The sequence below is a fragment of the Archocentrus centrarchus genome, chromosome 2 (assembly GCF_007364275.1).
Source record: "Archocentrus centrarchus isolate MPI-CPG fArcCen1 chromosome 2, fArcCen1, whole genome shotgun sequence".
Classification (NCBI taxonomy): Eukaryota; Metazoa; Chordata; class Actinopteri; order Cichliformes; family Cichlidae; genus Archocentrus; species Archocentrus centrarchus.
Genome location: NC_044347.1, coordinates 1,709,430 through 1,729,260, shown reverse-complemented (window position 1 = coordinate 1,729,260; position 19,831 = coordinate 1,709,430). Strand labels below are relative to the sequence as shown.

Below are 19,831 nucleotides of genomic sequence, written 5' to 3'. Positions count from 1 at the left end.
TCAAACTGCTGATGATTCGGACTGATCCTGGATCTGTCAGTGCTTTGAAGCAGCTGTTAGATTGGTTGTCACGTCAATGAAGTCAAAGCATGGCTTCAACATTTCACTGATCAGTGTATTGATAGTAAGGAGAGCATTTTAAGTGGAGAGAATATTGTGTGACCGTCACAATCCTTTAACTCCCCTGACCCATTACCCATTAGAGGTGTTAAATCAGTCACGAGGGAATAATCCATACATCATTTATTTGCACCACATATTAGAAGACAAATGTGGGATTTCGTGCTGCTGCCTAGAAACTTTTACAGAGCTTCAAGGAAGAGGTCCCTCCTTCATCAGCATCTAAAATCAGCTGATTCATAATTTCAGTGCAGGTCCCAGGAATGCCACCACAACAATAAAAAAGAAATCCCTGCAAACACAGATGAAGTTCAGAGACTGATCACTCAGTTCACCTTCCAGGGGCATTTTTTTAACACCACGTTCATGGCAAATTCACTCATTTCAATTAAATTTTATTCATATGGCACCAAATCACAATAACAGTCACATCAAGGTGCTTTATGTTGTAAGGTAAAGACTTTACAATAATACAGAGAAAACCAAACAATCAGACAACCCCCTATGAGCAAGCATTTGGCATCTCCCGTTTAACAGGAAGAAACCTCCAGCAGAACCAGGCTCAGGGAGGGGCAGTCATCTGCTGTGACTGGTTGGACTGAGGAGAGAGAGCCAATAATAACTATTAATAATTAAGTTATTAATTAATAATAACTAATGATTAAATGCAGAGTGGCGTATAAACAGAGCAAAAATAGGTAAATTAAGAAGAAGCACTCAGAATCCAAACTTCTGACAACAAGAGGATGCAGAACACAGTGAGACAGCAGCATACTTCATGATATTGCAGCTCAACTCCAGTGTGTACTTAACTAGCTTTCTACCATTATTTTAACTGGGATTTGGACAGATATGTGCCTAAAACAGGACCAATGTAAATATATATGGCAATGTGACTGTAAACACTGGAATGTTTTGTTCATTGTTTTAATATACAAACTTTATTCCAAAAAAGTTGTGAAGTTGTGTTCAATGTAAATAGGAAGAGAATGCAATGATTTGCAAACTTATTCAACCCAAATTCTATTCATAATAGAACACAGAAAACATATGAGATGTTTAAACCAGGAAACTATACTATTTTAAATTTTGAATTTGATGGCAGTGGCATCAAATTCAGCAGCAACCCAGGGAAGCAGCCAACCCAACCCGAAGCCACTAGCCAGTCCCTACCACAGGCAAGGTGCATAAAACTGGGGTGTGGGAAGATCCGCCCACCCCGTCCTCCTTCTCATCTTGTTTGGGGTGATATGTTGGGTGTATGTGAATCTATGTAATGGGAAAAATGTGTATCCAAAATGTTCCTGCATGTGTGATTGTTCATGTCACATCTACATGAAACAAACAGGAAGTGAGTCCTCTATCAGACATTCTCTCCATACCTGAGAGTGTCCAGTCTCCAACGTGGATCCTCCAATCCAGCCGACAGCAGTTTCATTCCTGAGGCTCCTGGATGATTGTAGCTCAGGTCCAGCTCTCTCAGATGGGAGGGGTTTGAGCTCAGAGCTGAGGCCAGTGATATACAGCCTTCTTCTGTGATCAGACAGCCTGACAGACTGCAGGATGAAAAGAAATTATCGCATGAATACAAAATTGACCTAAAACTCTAAACTGACCAATGTATAAAAAAACATGTTTTACCGAGAGTGTCATGCTTATCAATATTTTTTAACACATGAAAATATAAAAAATGTGAATATGACATATTTTTACAGGCTCCCAAGAGATTAAATCCATTGTCACTTGACAGTTCTATAGGGATTAGCTGTTTCTCCAATACTATAATCCAGATTTTAAATGACAATCAGTGGAAAAGTTTGAATTCTGACCTGAGAGTTTTCAGTTTGCAGTGTGGACTCTTCACTCCAGCAGACAGAAGCTTCACTCCTGAATCCTGCAGGTTGTTGTTACTCAGGTCCAGCTCTCTCAGACTAGAGGACTGGGAGCTGAGAAGTGAAGATAGAGCTTCACAGCTTCTTTCTGAGAGGTTACAGACACTCAATCTAAAAATAAAATAAAATAAAATAACACAAAAACAAAAGAAACAAACAAATATGAAGTAAATACATAATGTTTTGTGTGAAACAGGTTAGAAATAATGAAAAATACAAAGAAATAACAATAAATAAAAGAAGTTGACTGTATTAGCTAAAACTGTTAACTCAATAATTCTGTTACTCAGTAAAAACAGAATTTCATTGATGTGACCTGAGAGTATCCAGTTCACAATGTAAACTCTCCAATGCAGCATAGAGAAGCTTCACGCCTGAATCCTGCAGGTTGTTGTTACTCAGGTCCAGCTCTCTCAGACTAGAGAACTGGGAGCTGAGAACTGAGGACAGAGCTTCACAGCTTCTCTCTGAGAGGAAACAGCCACTCAGTCTGAGAAAAAAACAAACACAAAAAACATTTAAATCAGTTTCATCCATCCATCTTCTGCTTATCCTGTTCAGGGTCACAGGGGGGCTGAAGCCTATCCCAGATGACATAGGCCTTGTGGCAGGGTCTACCCTGTATAGCTTGCCAGCCTGCCACAAGGCCAACACAGGGTGACAGAAAACCATTCACACTCACATTCATACCTATGGGCAATTAACCTAGTGGCCAATTAACCTAACCCCCCAATAACTGCATGTCTTTAGACTGTGGGGGGAAATCGGGGTACCCAGAGGAAACCCACACAGACACGGGGAGAACATACAAACTCCACACAAGCCGCTTTTCCACCAACAGGGTTCCGGTGCTGGTGCCAGTATTTGAACTGTTAAGCAGTTTTTCCATCACAAACACACTCGGTGATCAGCCTAAAAACGGGTTCAACTTGGGCCCTCCAAGCTAGCTGGTCTTGAAACAAGAACGCATGATGAAAGCGGCATAAGGGCATGACTCTGCCGTCTCAACATAAAGTTTTCTACCGCTATTTCACTGCATGGTAGTGTTGTAGTAACTCTGTCTCGAGACCAAGATCGGTCTTGGTCTCGAGACCGGTCTTGAGACCGGTCTCGAGACCGCTTTTTGATGGTCTCGGTCTTGTCATGGACTCGGACCTCGCGGACTCGGGATTTTATTTCAAGACCAGTCAAGACCACAGCTCTGGAAATATCACTAAATTGCCAGAATATTGTCCAAATAATTTTGTTAACATCTTTGCTTTTATTGGATGCAAACGTACTGATTCAAATCCAACAAAGATTGCGCTCCTCTGCCTCTCAAAGGAGCGCACCTTGCAGACTCCGCCCCAGTTAGGTCGCTGCTATTCTCGCTGCTTACACCTGTATCATTTCACTGCAGTTTGCAATCTACCACAGAGCACGGACAGTTTCATTCACAATGTGTACATTTGATCTCACTATGGTCACGCGTGTGCTGCATAAATCGAAATAACAACCGGCATGAACATGAAGAGAAGTAAGAGGGAAAATGAAGATCAAAGGAAAATTTCAGGCTTCCGATTCAACAAAAAAATCCCAGCATGAAAGGTAAATACCAACCTTCATGTATTTGATACACAAACTGAAAATTCAATGCAAGTTTTAGGGCTGCAACGATTCTTGGAATAACGCAATTCGATTATTAAAAATCCTCGACACAGATTTGTTGCTTTGATGTTTCATTTCAACTCCGTGTAAGCGGAGCATTTCCTCCACATTAGTTCTCCATCACTGTAACAGATTTCCATCATTTGGAAAAAAAAACAAAAAAACAAAAACGACCCTTTAACACGAGTGGATCGCTGAGATGTTTTTCCACGCCCCCACTTCTCTGTGCTGTGAGTGTGCGTGTTTAAATGTGCGCGCGTGTGTTGTGCAGAGGATGTCAGCTGTTATTTTTTCTGTATGTCAGCTGTAGCCACCAGAACAGACCTATAACCACAGTGTACTGGGGAAAGGGGGGCTGCCATTAGCACTAGCAATCATTCGAACCCCCCCCCATTCAGTACAAAGGGGCTCCGTCAAAATGTTTTTATCAACCACCTGATCAGCAACATGAAGAAAAAAACTTTGTAGCTGCTCCATCCACCCTGTTTGTTTCACACAGAGAAACATCTGCAGTACGGAAGTTAAAATATGCAGATGAATTGTTAAAATGAAAAATTATTTCTTATCCAATTACTTGATTAATTGACAGAGTAATCAGTTGAATACTTGATTACTAAAATAATTGATAGTTGCAGCCCTACTTGTATTCAGAAAGCCATAGTCAAACATTAGTTTTCAGCACCAGTAGAGCTATGAGAGGCCTTCAAGAATAAAATAACTACAGTTCCCAGCAAGATGATGTCACTTCCTGTTGTTGCATTAAAAACGTGATAGTTTATGCTCACAACATGGTGGCTGATATTCAAATGTAGGAAATGCTTTTAACAGCTGATTGTTAGAAAATCTGGATTATATTTTTGTTGTGTATGTTTTTTATGTGATTTCTGCGAATACAGTGGAAGGAAACGGCACTCTGGGACACATTAAATGATACCAATACATTATTAAAAAGTATTGGTATCAGTATCGGTGATAATGGCCCTGTGTTTACTTGGCATAGGATCGATACCAAATTATGAAGTATTGCACACAACTACATTCAACAGCATACACAAGGAGTGATTGATTGAGTGAGTGCTCTGATTGGTTGTTTTTGACTGGGAGCGGTTCAGGGAGGAGGTGGAGGAGCTCCATTTTTTTTCGCAGATTATCGGTCTCATACTGTCGTGACATGGTGACAGTTTTAACAAATATGTAAAAACCAGATTTTTTTATAAGTTACATCCTGCAGCTTTAATCTGTATAAGATTAAAGGCTTTAGTTCTTACTGTTGATGAGTGTTTGCCATTTTTACACATTTAGCTATGTGGTTTTGAAAAAGCACCCATTTTTAACCCCTTAACTGGCAGCAAAAAAATCACCTGACAAAAACTACATAACACCCTCTGGTTATTATTGGCTCTGAACAACCCATTTCATAGCCTATTAATCGGCTGCGTCTGGTCCGCCGGCCGAATGAAGTGCATTTATATGGCAGGCTAGACCCGCCCATTTTGACTGACACCTCATTCGGCCAATCATGTTAAGAAATGGGTTTCCCAGAGCCAATAATACTCAGAGGGCGTCACGTAGCTTTGTCAGGTGATTTGGTGCAGCCAGTTACATGATTGGCCGAATGACGTGTCAATAAAAATGGGAGGGTCTAGCCTGCCATATAAAAGGGACTACAAACGGCCCGTCACCGGGCCCTTGCCAGTTAAGGGGTTAACAAAGATTGTTGGTTTAAAAACAACACAACTTTATGAATTGTTTATGAAAGGCAGAGAAAAGTTAAGACTATTGTGATGAACTATGAATAATTGTTTTACATTCTGTGATAAATGATGGAAGTAACCTAGGAGTATTAAATAAAGATGGTTATATTTATTTGAGCTGTGAGTGTTTAATATCAGGATGATTTTATGGGAATTTGGATCTTTCAGATCAATTTGAGAAGTGATTTTGATCATGTTTCACATTTTATTGGGTCATGTAGCATCAGGCACTGGTCTTGGTCTTGTCTCGGTCTCGCCCTCCCTTGGTCTTGGTCTCGACTGGTCTCGGACCCTAAAAGTCTTGGTCTTGTCTCGGTCTCGATACACTCTGGTCTTGGTCTTGTCTCGGTCTCGGGTTAGGTGGTCTTGACTACAACACTACTGCATGGTGTGTATTACATGAAAAAAGTGATGTGATTTTCATGGCTGTGAATTAGGTTGGGCCCTAAGGCTGAACTTGCTGCTTTGTATCAGTTCATATCACAGATAAAAGAACACAAAGTGCGTACTTGTCATCCTGCTCGTAATCGCCGTCTGTGTTTACCTCTGTAGTTTGGTTTGGATGGTAAAATGTGTTCACGGCACAAGAAAGGGGAGCGTGTTCTCCCACGTTTGTGCCCTTTGGCTTCCGTGTCCAGACAAGGACCCGCCCACACTCATACGTAAAGGAGCAGTTCACAGAAATGTGGTGGAAATGCTAGCCCATTCTTATGCGTTTTGCCAGTTCACTGAAACTGACAGCATCACTGGCACGAGTACCTCAGCGGTGGAAAAGTAGCAACAGAGAGGCCCGGGCCAAGGTGGAACTGAATCCAGACCTTCTAGATGTCATTCTAGCTGCGAGGCAGTAGTGCTAACCACCACTGAAACCAATCAGTTGAGCTATACCAGGGATCCTCAAATCCAGGCCTCGAGATCCGGTGTCCTGTAGATTTTAGCTGTGTCCCTGATCCAACACACCTGAGTCAAATACAGAAGTCATTAGCAGGACTCTGGTGAACTTGACTGCATACTGAGGAGGTAATTCAGCCATTTGAATCAGTTGTGTTGGCCTGAAAAAAATTTCTGGCTAGAAGCCTGACAATATCTCAGAAAATTAGAATATTGTGAAAAGGTTCAATATTGAAGACACCTGGTGCCACACTCTAATCATCTAATTAACTCCAAACACCTGCAAAGGCCTTTAAATGGTCTCTCAGTCTAGTTCTGTAGGCTACACAATCATGGGGAAGACTGCTGACTTGACAGTTGTCCAAAAGATGACCTTTGACACCTTGCACAAGGAGGGCAAGACACAAAAGGCCATTGTTAAAGAGGCTGGCTGTTCACAGAGCTCTGTGTCCAAGCACATTAATAGAGAGGCAAAGGGAAGGAAAACTGTACAAGCAATAGGGATTACCACACCCTGGAGAGGATTGTGAAACAAAACCCATTCAAAAATGTGGGGGAGATTCACACAGAGTGTGAATATCTACAGAGAGTAAGGCAAGTCCTGAAGAGTCAGCTGAATGGGAAGAACAAGATCCGGGCTATCAAAACCTATGCCCTGCCAGTTGTCAGAGACCCTACTGGGATAATAAGATGGCCAAAGGAGGAAATAGAAGCCACTGATGTCAAGACAACAAAGCTCCTTACCATGCATGGAGGGTTTTACCACAAATTCAGCACCCTGAGACTGTACGCTATGTGGAAGAAGGTGGTCGAGGACTAGTGAGTATCAGAACCACTGTCCTAGATGAAACAACAAAGATCCTTGAGTATGTCAGGAAGATGGCCACAAAGGATCATGTGCTTAGTGACTTTCTCAGGCAGCAGAAACCTGAAAAGGGTTGAAAGACAGCACGGAGGCACTAATCATGGCAGCAGAAAAACAAGCTCTAATCATAAGATGGAGAGAGGATGGGGTCTACCACACAAGGCAACACCCCTGGTCCACGCTGTGCAGAGGTGCCCCTGAGACAATCCAGCACATAACAGCAGGGTACAAGGTCCTAGCAGGCAGGGCATACGTGGAACACCATAACCAAGTGGCTAACATACTATACAGGTAGTATACAGGAACATCTGTGCCGAATGTGACCTGGAAGTCCTGAGGTCAAAATGGGATACTGGTAGTTGAGAATGGCTGAGCTAAGGTCCTGCAACTGTAGAGCCTGGGTGTGCAACATAGAGTGACTATGCCAGTGATACTGATTGTAGCACACAAAAAGTAAAAATCTTCAACTGATAAAGAGAATTATGTTCAGAAGAAATTAGTGAGAACTCCAGACAGAACAATGCACATCCTTTTGGTATAATCAAAACATCAGACTTTTCTTATTTATTTTAAATTTCTATTTGTTTTTAATGAGTTAATGATTATCATCTATGGGTCCACCACAGGTTGGGTCTGGATGGGACTTTGAAAATGGTTACACTCACAAATGTTTTAGAAACTCTGAAACAATCTATTGCTATTTGACTGTGAGTGCTGACAGATATTTCATTCAATAGTTTCAGAGTTTTTTAAGGGGCCAGCACCATTACTGTGTTTTTTAATTGAGTACACCTAAAAATAAACGGACGAGTACACCATTACTTACAGAGCTTTGCTGGAAGCTTTGACCACTGGCAACAGCCTCCGAAGAGCCTCCTCTGAAGCAGAGTATTGCTTCAGGTCAAACACATCCAGATCTTCTTCTGATGACAATAAGATGAAGACCAGAGCTGACCACTGAGCAGGAGACAGTTTATCTGTGGAGAGACTTCCTGATCTCAGGGACTGTTGGATCTCCTCCACTAGGGAACGATCATTCAGTTCATTCAGACAGTGGAACAGGTTGATGCTTTTCTCTGCAGACAGATTCTCACTGATCTTCACCTTGATGTACTGGACTGTTTCCTGATTGGTCTGTGAGCTACTTCCTGTCTGTGTCAGCAGGCCTCGTAGGAGACTCTGATTGGTCTGCAGTGAAAGACCCAGGAGGAAGCGGAGGAACAAGTCCAGGTGTCCATTTGGACTCTGTAAGGCCTTGTTCACAGCACTCTGGTAGAAGTATTTCTCTGCAGATTCTCTTGTTTCAGACTTCTGGGAGGTTGTTTGTTGTTCTTCCAGCAGATTGAGTCCAGAGTTGATGAAGGTCAGATGGACATGAAGAGCAGCCAGAAACTCCTGAACACTCAGATGGATGAAGCAGAACACCTTGTCTTGGTACAGCCCTCTCTCCTCTTTAAAGATCTGTGTGAACACTCCTGAGTACACTGAGGCTGCTCTGATATCGATGCCACACTCTGTCAGGTCTGATTCATAGAAGATCAGGTTTCCTTTCTGCAGCTGATCAAAAGCCAGTTTTCCCAGAGACTCAATCATCTTCCTGCTCTCTGGACTCCAGTGTGGATCTGTCTCAGCTCCTCCATCATACTTGACCTTCTTCACTTTGGCCTGAACCACCAGGAAGTGGATGTACATCTCAGTCAGGGTCTTGGGCAGCTCTCCTCTCTCTCTGGTTTTCAGCACGTCCTCCAGAACTGTAGCAGTGATCCAGCAGAAGACTGGGATGTGGCACATGATGTGGAGGCTTCGGGATGTCTTGATGTGGGAGACGATCCTGCTGGCCTTCCAGCAACTTCTGAATCTCTTCCTGAAGTACTCCTCTTTCTGTGTATCAGTGAACCCTCTGATCTCTGTCACCATGTCGACATACTTGAAAGGGATCTGATTGGCTGCTGCAGGTCGTGTGGTTATCCAGAGGCGGGCTAAAGGGAGCAGGTTCCCCCTGATGAGGTTTGTCAGCAGCACATCCACTGAGGTGGACTTTCTAGGGTCAGTTAGGATCTCAGTGTTGTGGAATTCCAGAGGAAGTCGACACTCATCTAGACCATCAAAGATGAACACAACCTGGAAGTCTTCAAAGCTGCAGATTCCTGCTTCTTTGGTTTCAGTAAAGAAGTGATGAACAAGTTCCACCAAGCTGAACTTTTCCTCTTTCAGCACATTCAGCTCTCTGAAAGTCAATGGAAACATGAACTGGATGTCCTGGTTGGCTTTGTCTTCAGCCCAGTCCAGAGTGAACTTCTGTGTTAGGACTGTTTTCCCAATGCCAGCCACTCCCTTTGTCAGCACTGTTCTGATTGGTTCATCTCTTCCAGGTGAGCCTTTAAAGATGTCTTCTTGTCTGATTGTTGTTTCTGGTCTGTCTGGTTGCCTGCATGCTGTTTCAATCTGTCTGACCTCATGTTCATCATTGACCTCTGCAGTCCCTCCCTTTGTGATGTAGAGCTCTGTGTAGACCTGATTCAGAAGGATTGGGTTTCCTGCTTTAGCGATGCCCTCAAATGCACACTGGAACTTCTTCTTTAAGACAGATTTGTGACCCTGACAGACTGCAATGGGAGTTCCTAAAGGAGCAAATGAGCAAAAATATCAAAAAATTGTTTATAAAGAAGACATGCCAATTTCTTTCCCCACAAATCTAATATTTATAATTTTGATCCATATCTTGAGGCATTAGTAAATGTTTCATTCATCCAGCAGCTTCAATCTTCAGAGAAATCCTCTTACTGCTCTGCAGACGCTCAGCCAGCTCCTCCTGCTTCATTCTCCTCAGGAAGTGCAGTGTGATCTTCATGACAGCCTCTCTGCTGCTCCTCCTTGTCTCTCCATCCACATCCTCTAATAGCACTTCAGCATCTCTCTGACCATCTAAGCATTCTGAGCAATCTGGACTGAGAACCTTCTGGATCCTCTTCAGTTCATTCTTCACAAAAGTGATGATGTTCTCCTCCAGCAGCTGGAGCAGAATAATGCATGTATAACCCAATCACTGCACAAACTCAATAGGCTGCTGGGTAAAGGGAAATAGAAGCAAGAAAACAAACACACAGAGACACCCAGAAGGAACAAACAGAATAATACACAAACTGGATGAGAGAAAAGTCAATGTTTACTGATATCCAGTAATGTAAGTAAAAACAGGTAGTTGGGAAGAAGTACTCAGTGCATCACTGGAATTTTAAGGGTAATTATGGAGTTCCACAGGGTTCTGTGCTAGGACCAATTTTATTTACATTATACATGCTTCCCTTATTATTAGAAAACATTGCATACCTCTTGATTGTTATGCACATGATACCTAGCTTTATCTACCCATGAATCCAGATGACGCACATCAATTAGTTAAACTGCAGGAATGTCTTAAAGACATTAAGGCCTGGATGGCCTCTAATTTCCTGCTTCTAAATTCAGATAAAACTGAAGTTCTTGTTCTCGGCCCCACAAATCTTAGAAACATGGTGTCTAACCAGATACTTACTCTGGATGGCATTACTTTTGCCTCCAGTAACACTGTGAGAAATCTTGGAGTCATTTTTGACCAGGATATGTCCTTCAATGCACATATTAAATAAATATGTAGGACCACTTTTTTGCATTTGTGCAATATTTCTAAAATTAGAAACATCCTTTCTCAGAGTGATGCTGAAAAGCTAATTCATGCATTTATTACTTCTAGGCTGGACTATTGTAATTCATTATTATCAGGCTGTCCTAAAAGCTCCCTGAAAAGCCTTCAGCTGATCCAAAATGCTGCAGCTAGAGTACTGACAGGGACTAGAAAGAGAGAGCAGATTTCTCCCATACTGGCTTCTCTTCATTGGCTCCCTGTTAAATCTAGAATAGAATTTAAAATCCTTCTCCTCACATACAAGGTCTTGAATAATCAGGCCCCATCTTATCTCAAAGACCTCATAGTACCATATCACCCCAACAGAGCACTTCGCTCTCAGACTGCTGGCTTACTTGTGGTTCCTAGGATACTTAAGAGTAGAATGGGAGGCAGAGCCTTCAGCTTTCAGGGCCCTCTTCTGTGGAACCAGCTCACAGCTTGGATTCGGGAGACAGACACCCTCTCTATTTTTAAGATTAGGCTTAATGTTAATGTAGGCTTAATGAGAGTGAAGTGCTCTTTTGGGTTGATACGGTACTATGAGATCTTTAACATATGGCGTGATATCTTGGTGTGGTCCAGGCTGTATGGTGGTTCACCTCTGCTGCATTTCTTCAGTACACCCAGGTGCGAACATTGTGCTGAACATTATTCGATCACTTTAGCTGTTTAAAGTAAGCTAGGTTTACAGGAATTAATTAATTATGTGTGTAGCCTTAGCCCCACAATGAAATTCAAACATTTTGCTTTCTGAACAAATTGAGACATTTCTATATGACAGCTGCACTCTCCCAGTGGGGAAGGGGATACAGGAATAACAAAATATATCACACCATGGCATACAGGTGGGAGGAGATGGAGATCTCACCACCAACCTTCTGTATAAAGGACAACCAGCTCTACCTTCTGAGCTAAAATCCATATACCCAGCATGGAGATGACTGTGAACAGAATAGTTGTAAAAGTAGTTGTTGTTCATGTACAGACCTTAAATATGGAGTCCAGCTGTGTTTGATACTGCTGGGCAGACTGACCACTGGGACCCTCTGAGCTCTCCAGGTCCACTCTGGAGGAAATAACGATGAAGCGTAAAAATAATACAAAGAAATTATTATCACCAGCTTTGGATATCAACCTTTGAAAAAAATACTGCTAGAAATAAAGATACTTATAGGACTTGCAGTATAAGTATTAAATCTAGTTTAGACATTAAATCTAGAAAACACAATTTTCTTAGCCACAAGAGATACCACCACAATGCTCAACTATGGTGAACCCAAGTAATCAAGCAACATACTTGGGAGTGGTCCTGGACTCTGATTTAAAGTTTAGGGTTCATGTGGCGTCTGTAAAAACAAATGATTTGTAATCACCTTAAAATATTGCTAAACTGCAATCATTTGTCTCTCTGAGAATCTTTTCGCTCTCAGAGAAACTGTTGTATACTCTTTTGTCTAGCAAGCCTGGCCTGGTTTCATATACCTATATTTTAAATCAATTACAGGTGATACAGGGCTCTGCATCCAGGGTACTCACTAGGACCAGAATGAAAGAATGCATTACACCTGTTTTATAGACCCTGCACTGGCTGCTTATCAGCTTTTTGATTATTTTAAAATCTTTTACTGTTTTTAAAGCACTTCATAGTCTCACTCCAGTGTAAATGTCTCATATACTGAGAGCACATGAACCAGTCCAGCCCCTCAGATCACCTTGATTTTACATTAGACAATGTGACCCAAATTATCGACATCCACCAGATCCTGATAATGCTGTCCACTGTTGTAAGAGCACAATATTAGAATCCCTTTGAGAATCTTTAGATTAACCTAAGTATTTCTATGAAGGTAAATATGTTCCAAAATGTGAGAATTATAGAAGTGAAATGAGAAATTGTAGAACAAAATATGAGAACATAGAGGAAAAAAATTAAAAGAGTGAGGGCCACAAACAGCACTCTGGAATATACCATCATTATTTTAGATCTACTCGTGCATGTGCATAAAAAGTGGTAGTCACAACAATTGTCTGCATGTGCCAATACCTCCCATTTAGGAAAACTCACATTTTCTCCATTTACACATATATATATTAGGGGTGGGACTCGATTAAAAAAAATTAATTGAATTAATTACAAGCTTTGTAATTAATTAATCAAAATTAATCACATTTTAATCACATTTCAATATTTAACATGAGAAATATTAATTTAAGTTTGGTTGATGAATGAATCAATATGCATAAGCTTAAACTTTAAAATGTTGTTTATTTTCCCACCAGTCTACTACACAGACCAAGGAAGGGTGGAAGTGCTCCTGTGATAAGCAAACTCCTGAAATTAAAGTTAAGCATCATAACTGGATAGTTTTATTCAACATTAATGTCTCACTTAATATAGTTGGAAGTTAATCATTCGCTCAGCTCTATTCCTTGATGTTGAAATGTGTCATGCTTGTTTTAACAGCTTATTTTGAATAAAGACCTAAAATCAAACCACAAAAAGGAGAAAAAGTTCGTTCTCCGTTTAACCAGCTGTTTTTACACAGCTGTGCTTCACACTCACGTTGCTAGGCGACATGAGCTACGCAGAGGTGAGGGCAGGCGATGCTGATATGAAGGCTAGCCGCTCACTTCCAGCCTTTGCGGTCTTCGTGGACTGCGAAGGACCCGGTCTATGTGGGCCGGGTCCTTCGAACCATAGACATATATACATAGTATATATAGACATTGGCTGTGTCCAAATTCAGGGGCTGCATAGTATATGTCTATGCTTCGAACGATGCGACCCCTGAATTTGGACATTGTGCGTAGATATAATCTGTATGCCTGGAATTCGTGCACTGAGAAACGTTCCACGGTGCAAAGTGCGATTAAAATGCGTTAAAATTTTTAATTTGTTATTTTCCCCGTAATTAATTAATCAAAATTAATGCGTTAATATATATATATATATATATATATATATATATATATATATATATATATATATATATATATATATATATATATATATTTCATTTTATTTTATTTCATCCTTCTCCATACTTAGCTGCTGTAATATGCAAATTTGCCTGTTGTGGGATCATTAAAGGTTATCTTATCTTATATTTTATTAATATACCACAATCAGCACAGATTTCTTTAATCTGGCTTTAAAATACCTCCAGTGGAGATTTTGACAAAAGTGCATAATTATACTAAAAGATCCGCCAGCCAACAGCACAGCAGGACTGCTGTACATCAAATGGCCAGCAGATGTCAGCACTACTAAATGAGCTGTTAAGGCTTCGTGTGATCAGGCTTCTGGTGAATCATTTGGCCGGAAAGATTCGACACATTCACGGGGCCGCATTGTATCATCACTAATGGGTTCACAAGGAGAAACACACAGCAACGAACACTGACGACGACTATGATGAGGATGCGACAACCAGCAGGGGAAAACACAGGACTTAAATACACAAGGGCTGATGAGGGAGGCAGACACATGTGGGAAACACAGGTGAACATCATAACACTAACGACACAAGGACAGGAACACACAGGTCAAAACTAAATGCAACTAAGAACGCTGGGTCAGAGGACCCAGGACTATGACACAATTCTTGTTCTTTAAAGATGTATGTTGTACAATCATTCCACCCGGTAAAAATAAAATTGTGGTTAAAATTGTACAAACTCTATTTTTCCTTTCATATTGTATTTTCATTTGTTGCATGTTTCAATAAATTGCTGCGCCTGTTTCCTCTTTCCCAGCAAGTTATTAAGAAAGGAGGCCTGGCTCAAGACATTTGCACAGTGCTCTATGTTTCCAGCAGCAGAAGAAGGAAAATTTAAATAGTAAATACATTCCCCAAATGGCATTTCCGATCATACAACTTCAACAACTGCAAATATACATAATACTTCAAACAGAGACCAAAAACCCTTTGCGAACTTTCCACCTTTGACTGTATGCCCTTGAAGGCGCTGTCCCCTGAAGAGAGGCAGTTTAGAGACAATGAAGCAACATCAAGCAGTTCATTTAAACCAAACGTACAGCTGTCCACGAGTTCATGACAGTAACAGCTCACCTCTCTGCAGCAGACAGCTGTTCTTTAAATTCGATTAAGCGTTGTTTAGACTGGTCACTCTTTAAGGACACACAGCTGGGTCCAGGTTCAGGTCCAGGTCCAGGTCCAGGTTCAGGTCCAGGTTCAGGTCCAGGTTCAGGTCCAGGTGGGTTCATGTGAATAACGATGCAGCAGAGATGTGAGTGCTGAGCTGGGACATGGAGAAGAGTCATGGACAGTTAGAGATGGTCATCTCACCTCTGAGCTTTGGTCTGGCTCTCATGTTCCCCACACAGAGTGGTTTTAGAGGGAGGGACTCCCTCCTCTCTGTCCTCACACTGATCCATGCTGCTGAATTCACACCAGCTCACACACACTTTCTACCTTCACCTGCAGAGGAAACACACATCATTGATGCTCACATCAACTGAAATCCTCCTTTCATCATGTAGGTGTCCAAATTTCAGCTGCTTCATCTCAGTGTCAGCTGAGAGAATTAAAGACCCGCGATGTGTCAAAGTTTGATTAATTGTGACCTTTTTGATCTGGAAATTATCTATGAAATGATATTGACTTAAATCTGTTTAAACGATGGATTCTGAGCGTATATCTGTTTTGATAAATTTTGACTGTCACTACATCACCACCTCCCCCCTTTCCTGTGGCCCCAACCTATCTTTATTTTGACTCTGGAGAAACCCTCCCCAAAGCTCAGGTCTGCAGCACCACTTTCATTTGTTCTCCGTCGGACGTCTGCCGGACTTTTGACAACCACTGCAGGCAGAATAACCCACTCGCTCCTCCCTCCACAGAATAATAGAAATCACACAGCAAGGAAGCCCTCGTCAGGTAAACCATGAAGTGTCCAGTCTTTGGGGCCCATCACATACGGTGTGAGAGTGACACATGTTAAAAAGTGTCATAAAACACAAACAAATCATTTATTATTTTTTTAACTATATTTTAGCGATTTATATTCCATTTATGTTCTAACTGTTCATATTACACTGCTGCTGTTATTGTATTCTCATACAATAACAATAAAGCTTCTAGTAAAGCATGATGTTCAGGTATTTCCAGTCAACACAACAAATAAGCAGCATGGTGCATGTACATGTATGTACTGTACTAATTAGTACATTTTCAGAAAAGCTTTTTAATCCAAAGGCTTCTAACATTTTTGGTTTGTTTTTGTATGAAACAAGAAGAAGGAGAATTCACAGGACGTGGATTTTTTTCAGTTATTTGTCTTTTACTAATATTTAAGTGGACGCATTGCATTAATTTGTACAATATAAAGTGCCCTGAGGTTGTGATTTGCTATATAAATAAAATTGAACAGATATAATGTGTTACATTACAATTACAGTTATGTCATTACAAAGGTTCTTCAGTTATCTGCACACCAGGTGGATACAAAAGGAAACGAATCCAGCAGCCTGCTCGTGTTTCTGCAGCAGAATCATCGTCACCATCGCCTTCGATTCTTTGTTTGGCTTTTCAACTTTGCGCTTTGCTGCTGTCTTTGTGTTCATTCATAAAAACTAAAAGAGAGACCGTATATGTGGCCTCATTAAAATATGGATTAGTGTGGGACTGTAGCCTCAGGTTAATATTAGCTGGTAATTTTGTGTTTCAGGTCATTTTTACATTTAATTAAATGTACTGCATTACTTGAGTAATGACTCCAACACTGTTTATGTTCTGTCTTTAATATTTACACAAAGAAACATTTTTCAGGCTTCACCTCAATCCAAGAAAAGTTAGAGTTGCATCCAACTGTTTTTCAAATCTCTGAGCCCACTAAACACATCTGCTTTAGAGCTGTTAATGAACATAATGCAGTGTTTTCATATAATGAAGTCATTAGAAAATTACAGCTGGAGGCAACCATATATTTTTTCAGCTGGTTAGAGGCAGCTATCGCTGACTGCGTAACAATCCAACACTGGCCAGACTTCAGCTCACTTTAGCACATAGACTGATGTATGAACAGAACTCTGGACAGCAGCTGGACCTTCAGACGTGAAGGGTCAAACAAACACACGTTATCTTAAAAGGCTCAATATAATAAATGCAATTGTGAGAATATTATGACATCTATACTTTTCAAATATGAAAAACATGATTGAGAGTATAAGCACAGAAATTTTAAACAGTTGTTCATGTTCTGATGGGTGTGTTGTGTGAGCGTAAGGAGGCATTGGAAGAGCAGCGTTTGGGGTGTGGTCAACTGCCTGAAACTCACATAAATCACCACCGCTAGATGGAGGTGTGCCACTGCAGCCCAGCACACACGATGCATTCACTGACACACACTGATACACTTGAATCCACGCCGCCTGCCATACATGGCCACCTACTCTTCCACTGGGCCACCCTGGCACCCTCGTAATTTTGAGCAGCTGGACTGAAGTGTCTGAGAAATAAAGATTCATCCCTGAAGTCACGTTTGACTGGATTTTAAATTCTGGATGCAGGACTGTTGCTCAGCAACAAGTATTTTTACTTTCACTCAAGAAAGGCTTTTAGATGAAATAACTCCTTTCATTGCTATGAGCACATTTTAACTGCTTCCTTAAACAATACTTTCTGTTCTGAAACAAGACTGTGAAATCAGGCCTTATCCAACAGTCCCCGTCATTAAACAGGCTCAGAGGAGCCTGCAGTATCCTTCATGCATTCTGGAGAATATTTAACAGACAAACATGAACTCTGACCCTTCATAAAACAACTTGAGTATCAAAGTCAGACTGGAGTCCAGCCTCTGAAGCAGTTTCTCGTGTGAGGACTCCAGTTTTACAGTTTGATTATGAGCCTGTTCAGATGAACACTGAGTCTGCTAAACATCACAGTCAGGCTTCCTCAGTTAAAGAGGATCAAACAGCAGCAGCTGTGAGGAACGTTTCATGATGCTGGTACCAACCTGCAGCCGTCTGATGAAGACGTCCTCACAGACTGTTAATCTGATGGAGGAGATCAAATCTCTGCCTGCAGACTCTGTTTGAAAGGCTCTGAGCTGATGCTGAAGAGTTCATGAATCAAAGCTCCTCTTCCTCAGCTTCCTCCCAGGAACTTCTTCACTCTGCAGCTCTGCTGTCTGGATCAGGCCTGTGCAGAAGAAGAGGAAATCCTCTGCTCCGTCTCCGTCCTCAGTCCTCTGTGTCTGCAGGCTGCCGTCACACTGAACACTTCAAACCATAAAGAGTCTCAAGCTGCAGCTCACAGGCCAAAGGTCAGCTGCTGCACTCTGTGACACCCACACTGTACATCGCAATTCATGAATCATATTCAAGAACAGATGGTGTGGCCCTGGGTGTGTCTGCAGGCTTAAACATTAAACATTTACAGCATAAGCTGTAAATCAAAGATCAGCTTCTTCACTCTGATATGATTGTAGATCGATCATTAACCTGCAGTGAATGTTCAGCACTCTGATTCTCTGTTTACAGTTTACTGGATCTAGTCAGAGCAGCAGCACCCCCCCCCCCACCCCCTCCTTTTCCTAATCCCTTTTCTATGACCTCGTGACATTTTCATTGAGATCAAGGAAAGGTGGTTAGGAGAACTGATAAGGACTTAGTGGTGCATCGAGGATCTGAATGACCTTACACTAGTCTCTCCTTAACAGTGTAACACCAGACGTCTACTGTGTTCAACCCAAAATGTGCAGAAGATGGTCTACAAAACAAACACACAGAGGGACAGCAAAAATGGAGACAACAGCAGCAAACAGCTGAAAGAGACAGGGATGAGTGACTTTAACACTCGAACTGCCAGCAGGGGTCATTGTGACCCTGACGTGCAAAAACAGCAATAATGGCAAGACATCATTTCCTGAAGAAGTGCAGTTGACAATTTTCATCGTATTTTTCTAATTTTCAGTAAAATTTGAGGAAAGAAAAATTACGTTTGTTTGCAGGGAAAGAAAAGTGTGACTGAGCCATGGCTCAGAGTGTCTGACACACAGGCCTGAATGGGAGCTTGAAGCCAGTTATAATTGTTAACTTTGATGAGTAGCTCGTCATCAAACTGAGCTCCTACAAATAAAGTGGCCGTTCTTTGTGTTCATGTGGCTCAAACCTCCTATGACCATTACTGCTTCGTTTTCCTCTTTACTACGACGAAGCCAAGACAGATGCAAGTCTGCCTCTGCAGACCTGACCTGACCAACATGGCAGCAAATACCCAGAAGGCATTACGATTCCTGAGCTCTATTGATTGACATGGCAGCTGCTGTGCTGCATTATGGGATGTATAGTATGAGTGGTGTGGGTGCCTCATACAAAAGGGTCATTAATAATTAACACATGAAATTATTTTGCAGGCCAGATATGATTGTATCACGGGCTAGATGTGGGCCGCGGGCCTTGAGTTTGACATGTTTGATCTAGATCCTTTAATCACTACAGAAGAAGAACATTATGAAATGCTGGTGACTTTTAAAATTGACAGCTAGCTACAAGAATATAAGAAATTTAAATGCCTCAATTATTGTAAAATTTGAACAGTCAAAGTTTATCTTCTCGCCCACATCTGCTCATTGGACCTGCAGCGTGTCCTCCAGCGATCCCCCTGCAGCTCGTTACCTCCTCAGCTCTGCTCTGCAGGCCTGAAACCGTCTGGTTCTGCTGCTCTGCTCCAGATTTCACTCCCATTGGTTCTCCACACTCTGGACTTAATTTTTATTTTATGCTATTTTTCATTCATGTGGACTCTCTTTCTCTTCACAATACTTTCTTTAACACACACATTTAACATTTGAACTATAAACTCATTTTAGGGTCTAATTGAAAGAAACCAGATGTGAAATGCAAAAGAGGGGTCAGAGGTCAAATGAGGCATGATATTTTAAATCTATGCAGTACTTTCAGTATGTTGACAATACACACCACACTTGTAAGAATCATAGTTTCTAGGTTTTAAAGCTGTTTGTTAATTTT

The 19,831-nt window shown here is 41.4% G+C and overlaps 1 pseudogene; it reads right to left on the bottom strand.

The window, feature by feature from the left end:
- LOC115791158 (NACHT, LRR and PYD domains-containing protein 12-like) overlaps positions 1 to 19,831 on the bottom strand; it is a 1,329,445-nt pseudogene that overhangs the window by 4,525 nt on the left and 1,305,089 nt on the right.